The 8,129-nt window shown below is 37.7% G+C and overlaps 1 pseudogene; it reads right to left on the bottom strand.

The window, feature by feature from the left end:
• Positions 1-4,088: 4,088 nt before the first annotated feature.
• Positions 4,089-4,961, bottom strand: LOC100942089 (annotated as a pseudogene).
• Between the last annotated feature and the right edge of the window lie 3,168 nt (positions 4,962-8,129).

Raw genomic sequence — 8,129 nt, 5'->3', positions numbered from 1 at the left:
CAAAGCCCATTCATGTTCTTTGTATTGTTTTTTTTTCTTTTTAATGTTTACAACATAGAGCAACCAAAAAGCATTATTATTTTCATATTATAACTAAGAAATCTCCAGATACTAGAGTCAAGTGTGAAGTTCACAGTTGAAGTTTTCTAATTTCGTGTCTTATTTCCACATGAATGTTTGGTACTATCATTAACAATAAAATACTCTCCTGGAAATCTTGGGCCACAATCATTGAAACTAGGGTTAAAACATACACATCAAGGACTCTAATCAAAAAAATAAGAAAAAACACTACTTTCATTTTCTGAAGCCAGTTCTATCCCGCTCTTCCATCTTGCCTGGCATGGCAACCACAGGTTTGTCAGTGTGTGTCAGGAGCAGAGACAAATTCAGATCTGGAAAGATGCAAAAGCCATAAATTAAATAGAATTGCATTACATGGTCAGTGGAACCCCTACTATGCACTCCCAATCTGATCATTTAAGCAGAGGTTAAGGATGTTGTTCTCTTTTCAATCTATATTAGAGTAACTAAGGAATTGTTAGTGTGCATAACACAAAATAGGCCTTTGAAGAAGAAAAATATTAGTATCAGTCATTCAATAAATATTTGCATCATGAAGTTGACAACAGATGAAGGAATGGAAAGATAATAAAATAGCCACGCTTGCTGTTTAACATTCTACCAAAAGGGAAACCTGTAATTTCTTAGCTACTCTTCTTTTACTGCTTCTTTTTTTGCCCAAGATTACAGCACTTACCTTTTTGGATCTAATTGCATCCCATTAAAAAAAGAGAAACTATTCTATTCAATCTTGCCTAATTTGGGGACAAACTATGTGCAACAATCATGGTGAAAACAAGTACTGTGTAATTATTAAATATTGCTAACCAGGTTCATGAGGCTTATATTACATTTATTTTAAAGAATCTAGAAATAGGGCGGTGCCTGTGGCTCAGTGAGTAGGGTGCTGGCCCCATATACCGAGGGTGGTGGGTTCAAACCCGGCCCCGACCAAACTGCAATAAAAAATAGCCTAGCGTTGTGGTGGGTGCCCATAGTCCCAGATGCTTGGGAGGTTGAGGCAAGAGAATCGCCTGAGCCCAAGAGCTGGAGGTTGCTGTGCACTGTGATGCTGCAGCAGTCTACCGAGGGTGACGAAGTGAGACTCTATCTCTAAAAAAAAAAAAAGAATCTAGAAATAGTTATGCTGAGTTAAAGAAGCTAAGAAGATAGAGAACATACTGTATATTCTTTATTCAGGAAAGCCTGATATACAATTGTGTTAGTGTAGCTTCTTAAAGTTTTCAAAGCCCATTCATGTTCTTTGTATTATTTTTTCCCTTTTCGATGTTTACAACATGAAGAAATCAAAAAGCATTACTATCTTAAGGTCATCTTGTAACTAAGAAAACTCCAGATAACTTAAAATGCAAACCAATTGATAGTGTCAGAAAATAGGTAGCCCCAGAAGGGTCAGAGTTGGTGAGAGTGGAGGAAATAATTAATTAAATAGAGGCATGAGGAACCTTTGGGGTATAATGGATATATTCATTATTTTGAGTTTGGTGGTTTCACAGATAGATAGATATAGACATAGGTAGATAGATATATAACATGTGAAAATGCACCAACTATGTGAAGTTTATTTGACACCAACTATATGTTGGTAAAGCTGTTCTTAAAAGTATAAAATTTGTTTTAAATAAAGACTTGTTTTTCCACCGGTGATGTATTTGTCCATGTAACCCTCTATTTTAAGCCAACCATGGCCCTAATACCATAATAAACTGTAGTACAGTGTATTACAATACAAAAATAAAAACTTTAGAGAATTTGTCTATAGAAATATGTGGTTTAACAAGGACAGAGGAAATTATTTTTCATTTCTGAGAGCATGCAGGAAAGAATACTAAGTGCATGGTCTTTGGAACTAGGCAGAAATGAATTCGTATCACAGCACTCCCATGTTCTTATCCTATGACTACAGGTGAGTTGCCTCACAGAAGCTGTTTCCTCATCTTAAACATGGAGTGACACTACCTATTGCACTTGAATTTTTGAAGAGTATATGACGTGTGAATGATTGTACAAATCTTCATCATCAATTAATTTTGCTGCTTCCCTTTTTATCACCTGGCAATGACTGATGTCATGCTAAACATCAAAGACCCCTTCGCTTTAAATTCCCAAAATATAAAAAGGAAACTTAAAGAAACATCAGGCAAAGCTTGATTAATTTCTCCAGTTCTAATATTTAGACTTAGTGTACATGACCGAGGAACTACTGAAGTGAATAAGAATGTTCTACTAATAAATCTTTTTACTTGCCATTTAGTTGTATCTTAAGTAAGCTTAGACCTCATAAAAAATACTAAGAAATGAAACTGCCCCCAAGGACCATGGAGAAATACATAATTTTTCTTTGTAACATACATTTTGAGCTCTGTGGGAACCGAATATAGTGTACCTTATTGAACATCAGAAGATAAATGATATCAGAAATATGTTCCTTGCTAACATTCAAAAACATATTTTCAGGCAGCAGCGTGGGGATTAAAAACCTTAATCTCATTCTCATGCTATTATAATCTAAAAAGTGACCACTATTACCACTGTTAGCATTTTCAAATTCTTCCTGTAACATTGAGAAAAGAGGTAAATAAGAACATGCTGCAAATATCATAAAATTACACAATATTTGCCAATTCTTGAGTGTCATCAAAATATAAAAATTAAAAACACCCCTGTTAAGGGCAATTGTGATCTACATATACGTGGAAACACATGGACATTCTATAGCATCAGGGAGGCACGATGCAACCTGAATTCCTCCAAGCCTAATAGATTCTTAGCCAGAGAAAATAGATCATTTAATATAATGAAAATAGCTGCATTTCTATTAGGTTTCAGAAGCCAGTCCCCACATTTATATGGCAGTTCATGATGACACAAAGGTACACGAAACGCAACAGTGATAGGTTTCGTTTCTCAATAAATTCTGTGAGAAATGGACCTGATTTTCATTTAATTAATGTTTGATGATGTGTGAAAGTCAGAGCAAACATTACTGTAGCAATGAGGAGAGGTAGATAAGATGGGAAAGTAGTAGACTAACTCCCACTAGGATGTCTAACCATGGCCCTCTGCTGGCTACGAATACTTATCTGTGGTGTCTGATAACAGGAAAACTATGCACAGACTTTTTTTTTTTCTCTTCAACTTGTCTTTTTAGTGTGTGGCCCAAGACAACTCTTAGGTAAGCCTGTGGTTGGACAGCCTTATGAAGTGTTCAGGAAAAAATAAACAAGAAAAATATTAATAGAATTATTTACCAGCCCTTAAATTCATCATTGAGATATGGCCTTCTGTGGAGTCTAGCTTGCAAATTACTCAAATATTTGTTTTAAAAAATATTCTAAGCCCTGGGGCGGCGCCTGTGGCTCAAAGGAGTAGGGCGCAGGCCCCATATACCGGAGGTGGCGGGTTCAAACCCAGCCCCAGCCAAAAACTGCAATATATATATTCTAAGCCCTTCATCCCCAATCTTTTGTCATGTGAACTATGCAAGTGATTGATAGTAAGAATACTAACACGACATCTACTCTCTTTATAAAATTTTAAGTGCACAATACTGAATTGTTAACTGTAGGCACAATTTTGTAAAGCAGACCTGTAGAATGTTTTTCATTTTGTATAGCTTTATATCCACAGAACAGTAACTCCCCATTGATCCCTTCAGCCTCTGGCAACCACCATTCTGCTGTTTCTATGAATGTGGCTATCTTTCATACCTCGTATAAGTGGAATCATGTCCTTCTGTGACTGCTTTATTTCACTTTGTGTAACATCTTCTGTTTCATTGATGCTGTAGGAGATAACAAGCTTTCCTTCCTTTTTTAGGCTGAATAATATTCCATTGTATGTATATATCACATTTTCTTCATTCATCTGTTGATGGACATAGTGGCTGTTGTGACTAGTGTTGCAATGAACATGGAAGTGTAAATATCTCTTTAAGATTCTGATTTCAATTCTTGTTTTTTTTTTTCAGACTTAATTCACTTTATCATTCTTGGATAAAAACCCTATGTTGTAGCCACAGCTGGAGCCTGGGTCCTCTACACAGAGACTCTCTGGTGTGGGTCTTAACAAGATGGTCAGCGAATTCTTGGTAAGGAGACTTGGTGAACACTGTGTCTTTTCACAGGTCAGGATTGTAGGTCTTGGAAATGGCATCAAAAGTGGCCTTGGCAAAGTTGCCCAAGGTGGCAGTGCAGCCCCTGGCTGAAGTGTAGCAGTCTTTGATCCTGGACATCATTAGCAGCTTCTTAGGCACTGGCGCTGAGACAGTGCCAGTTCCTCTAGGAGCAGGGATGAGACGTACCAGCACAGAGCCACAGCGGCCTGTCACCTTGCAAGGCACAATGTGAGGCTTGCCGATCGTGTTCCCCCAGTAGCCTTTCCACACTGGGACAATAGAGAGGTTGGCCAGGATGATGGCCCCTCAGATGGCAGTGGCTACTTTCTTGGAACACTTAACATCTAGACTGACGTGGCCATTGTATTCCCCAATGGCAACAAACGCCTTGAACCTGGTCCGCTGGCCAGGGCGGGTCTACTTTTGCACCAGCATAATCTTCAAAAACTCATCCCTGAGAGATGCCTCCAGGAAAAAAATCAATGATCTCAGATTCCTTAACGGGCAGGGAGAAGAGATAGATCTCCTCCAGGGATTTGATCTTCATGTGCTTGACCAGGCAGACCAGCTTGGTGACGGGCATCCACTCTGTCCTCAGCCTTAGCTCTACGGCCTCAGCCTCGACCCTGACCCCGACCACGACCACAACCCAGGTCCCAAATGCCGCTGCTGAAGCCTCCTTGGAAACACCACAGCTTCCCATTCCAGGGCCCCCGGGGGCTCCAGGCCCTCCGGAGGCTGCACATGTGTCATCTGCCATTTGATGTTTTTGTCAGAGAAGAAGCTCCGATTTCAATTCTTTTTTTTTTTTTTTTTTTTTTTTTTGCAGTTTTTGGCCAAGGCCGGGTTTTTTGAACTTGTCACCTCTGGTATATGGGGCCAGTGCCCTATGCCTTTGAGCCACAGGCACCGCTCCGATTTCAGTTCTTTAGCGTATATATCTGGAAGTAGGATTACTGGATCACAGAATTCTATTTTTTTTCTTTTTTTGAGGAAACACCATACTGTTTTCCATGAATTTTGCACCATTTTCTGATACTTTTTCCCACCACCAGTATATATGGGTTCCAATTTCTCTATAGCCTCACCAACATGTAGCTTTTTTTTTTTTGCAGTTTTTGGCTGGGGCCAGGTTTGAACTCGCCACCTCCGGTATATGGGGCTGGCGCCCTGACCCTTTGAGCCACAGGCGCCGCCCAGCGTATTTTGCTTACTTTCTTATTTTTTTCATAGCCATCCCGGTATGTGTAAAGTTTGATCTCAATGTATTTTTGTTTTGCCTTTCCCTGATTCTTATATTAAACATCTTTTCATATGCCTGTTGACCATTTGTATGTCTGCTTTGGAGAAATAGCTATTCAAATCCTTTCCCCAATTTTACATGAAGTTTTTATTTTTATGCTATTGAATTGTAGAAGTTCGTTGTACATTTTGGATATTAATCCCTTATCAGATATATGGTTTGCAAACATATTATCCATTCTTTAAATTGCCTTTTCATTCTGTTGATTATTTCCTTCCCCGTGCAGACCTTTTTTAGTTTGATATAGTCCCACTTGTCTATTTTTTGATTGTTTTTGTTTTGGGTTTTTTTGTTTGTTTGTTTTATGTTTTTTTATGCTTTTAATTTTTTGGTTTTGTTGCTTATGTTTTGGGTGTTGTAACCCCGAAGCTGTTACCAAACCCAATCTCATGAAGGTCTTTATGTATGTTTTTATTGTGGGGTTTTTGTAGTTCTGTGTCTCGTACTTAAGTCTTTAATCCACTTTTTACCTAATCTTGGTGTGTGATATAAGAAAAGGATCCAACTTAATTATTTTGCATGTAGATATCCAATTTTCTCAATACTTTTGTTGTAGCGACTATCATTTCCCTGTTGTATATTCTTGGCCCCTTGAAGATCACTTATACCCTGTCTACTTGATTTTCCTTCTGGAGTTTGGGCAAAGAAACTCAAATCTACTATACATTGCATATTTGCAACCTTTTCTTCACTTATTTACAAAATCAGCAATGTAAATTGTCATTTTTTTATAATAGAATACAGGATATCAGTTCTGATATCTATTAAATCTGCATTTGGTGGTGTAAAGTAACTCTTTAAAATATACCATTTATTATACTGTTATTAAGCTTCCAAGAGATAAAACTCTGTAATGAAAACACAGGGACAGAAGCTAATGGTTCTTTTTGGGGGTTACAGAGATAATACAAATACTCAAAATTAAATAGTAATTCAGGATAATATAAAAAAAGTTTAAAGGCCATGTAAGTGAATAAGCCACTTTTATAAGCTTTCACAAACTACTTTTTCAAGGTTACTCACTCTTAGTCAGACTAATCTTTGAGACTTAGTGATTACAAAAGCTATTCATATTTTGGAACTGTACTACCTACTAACACTATCACCAGAAATCATATAAATGAAATTTCAGTGACTAACTGGAAAAGAAAAACAATGATAGCATAAGAAGGAAAAAGAAGGGTAGCACCTGTGGCTCAAAGGAGTAGGGCACTGGCCCCATATGCTGGAGGTGGTGGGTTCAAACCCAGCCCCGGCCAAAAACTGCAAAAAAAAAAAAAAGAAGAAGAAGAAGAAAGAAAAGGAAATGTATTGCATTTGTTTTCTAAACTTACAACAGAAGAGTCTAATGTTTAAAAATTAAGGTAAGCTGTGGCAGCGCCTGTGGCTCAGTGAGTAGCACGCCAGGCCCATATACAGAAGGTGGCAGGTTCAAACCCTGCCCAGGCCGAACTGCAATAAAAAATAGCCAGGCATTGTGGCGGGCACATATAGTTCCAGCTACTCAGGAGGCTGAGGCATGAGAATCGCCTAAGCCCAGGAGTTGGAGGTTGCTGTGAGCTGTTACACTACAGCACTCTACCGAGGGCAACAAAGTGAGACTCTGTTTCTAAAAAAAAAAAAAAAAAAATTAAGGTAAGCATTTATATAATGAATTGACTACTTTCCCAGGGACAGCCTACTTTATAAAATAATAGCTACCAAATATGGATTGAAAATAGTGAGCAAAGCACCATATCAACATCATCTTAAATGCACACCTAATACGTACATAATAACACGTCACATTATTGGTGCCGTTTTTCTGATGAGTAAATCACTCTACACAAGTTCACACAGTTTGGAAGGGGTGGAGTCAAGCTTTCAACTGAGGAGTATTTGACACTGAACCCCACGTCTTTCTCTGCCAGGTAAGAAGGGAGTAAAAATTGTTTATTGCATTCATTCTGCATCTATATACCTTAAGTGAAGGAGAAGAACACCGAGAATACAGATCATAAATTATCTCAAATCCAAGGCTGCTGCTCCATCATATACCTAGTATCTGTAACTTTTTGTCACGTGCTGGAATGTTCTATTATAACTAACATTAATGCAAAAGGAGGACTTCAATTTACAGATATATGAGGTCCCATAAAGTGGGTGTGTGGTTACTTCTCAAGTTTAAAAACTGGCTTTTACCTTTTCAGTGTAACAGTTCATAAAATGACAGCATGCTGTTTAAATGATTTTCGTTACAGGCTGTTTTCAAGAGGCAAGTATCTTGGGAATATGTCTCATTTAACTGTTCTTTAGCATAATGTCTCCCCTATGGCTCATTTTCTTAGTTAATGATCAACATCAGCAATATATCTTTTTAATGCGAATGTGAAATTTGTGTTCTGCGAGATGATGATGGCAGGAGATGGTAGAAAGCTTTTCATTTATCTATTTATTTTTGCTTACCCCTTTATAAGTAAAGCCATCTTGCCAATAGTTTACAAAATGTATTATGTAGCACAAGAAACTTACTTATTTACTTCTAGTAGGAAGTGGAAAAAAATAACTAAAGTTCATAAGATTCCATTCTCTAATGAACTGTAGTTCCATGATGCACTAAAATTCACCAAACATTTACAGATAAAG

The sequence above is a fragment of the Otolemur garnettii genome, unplaced genomic scaffold (genome assembly GCF_000181295.1).
Source record: "Otolemur garnettii isolate 467f Iridium unplaced genomic scaffold, OtoGar3 scaffold00072, whole genome shotgun sequence".
NCBI classification, from domain to species: Eukaryota; Metazoa; Chordata; class Mammalia; order Primates; family Galagidae; genus Otolemur; species Otolemur garnettii.
This window is presented reverse-complemented; position numbering and strand designations above follow the sequence as displayed.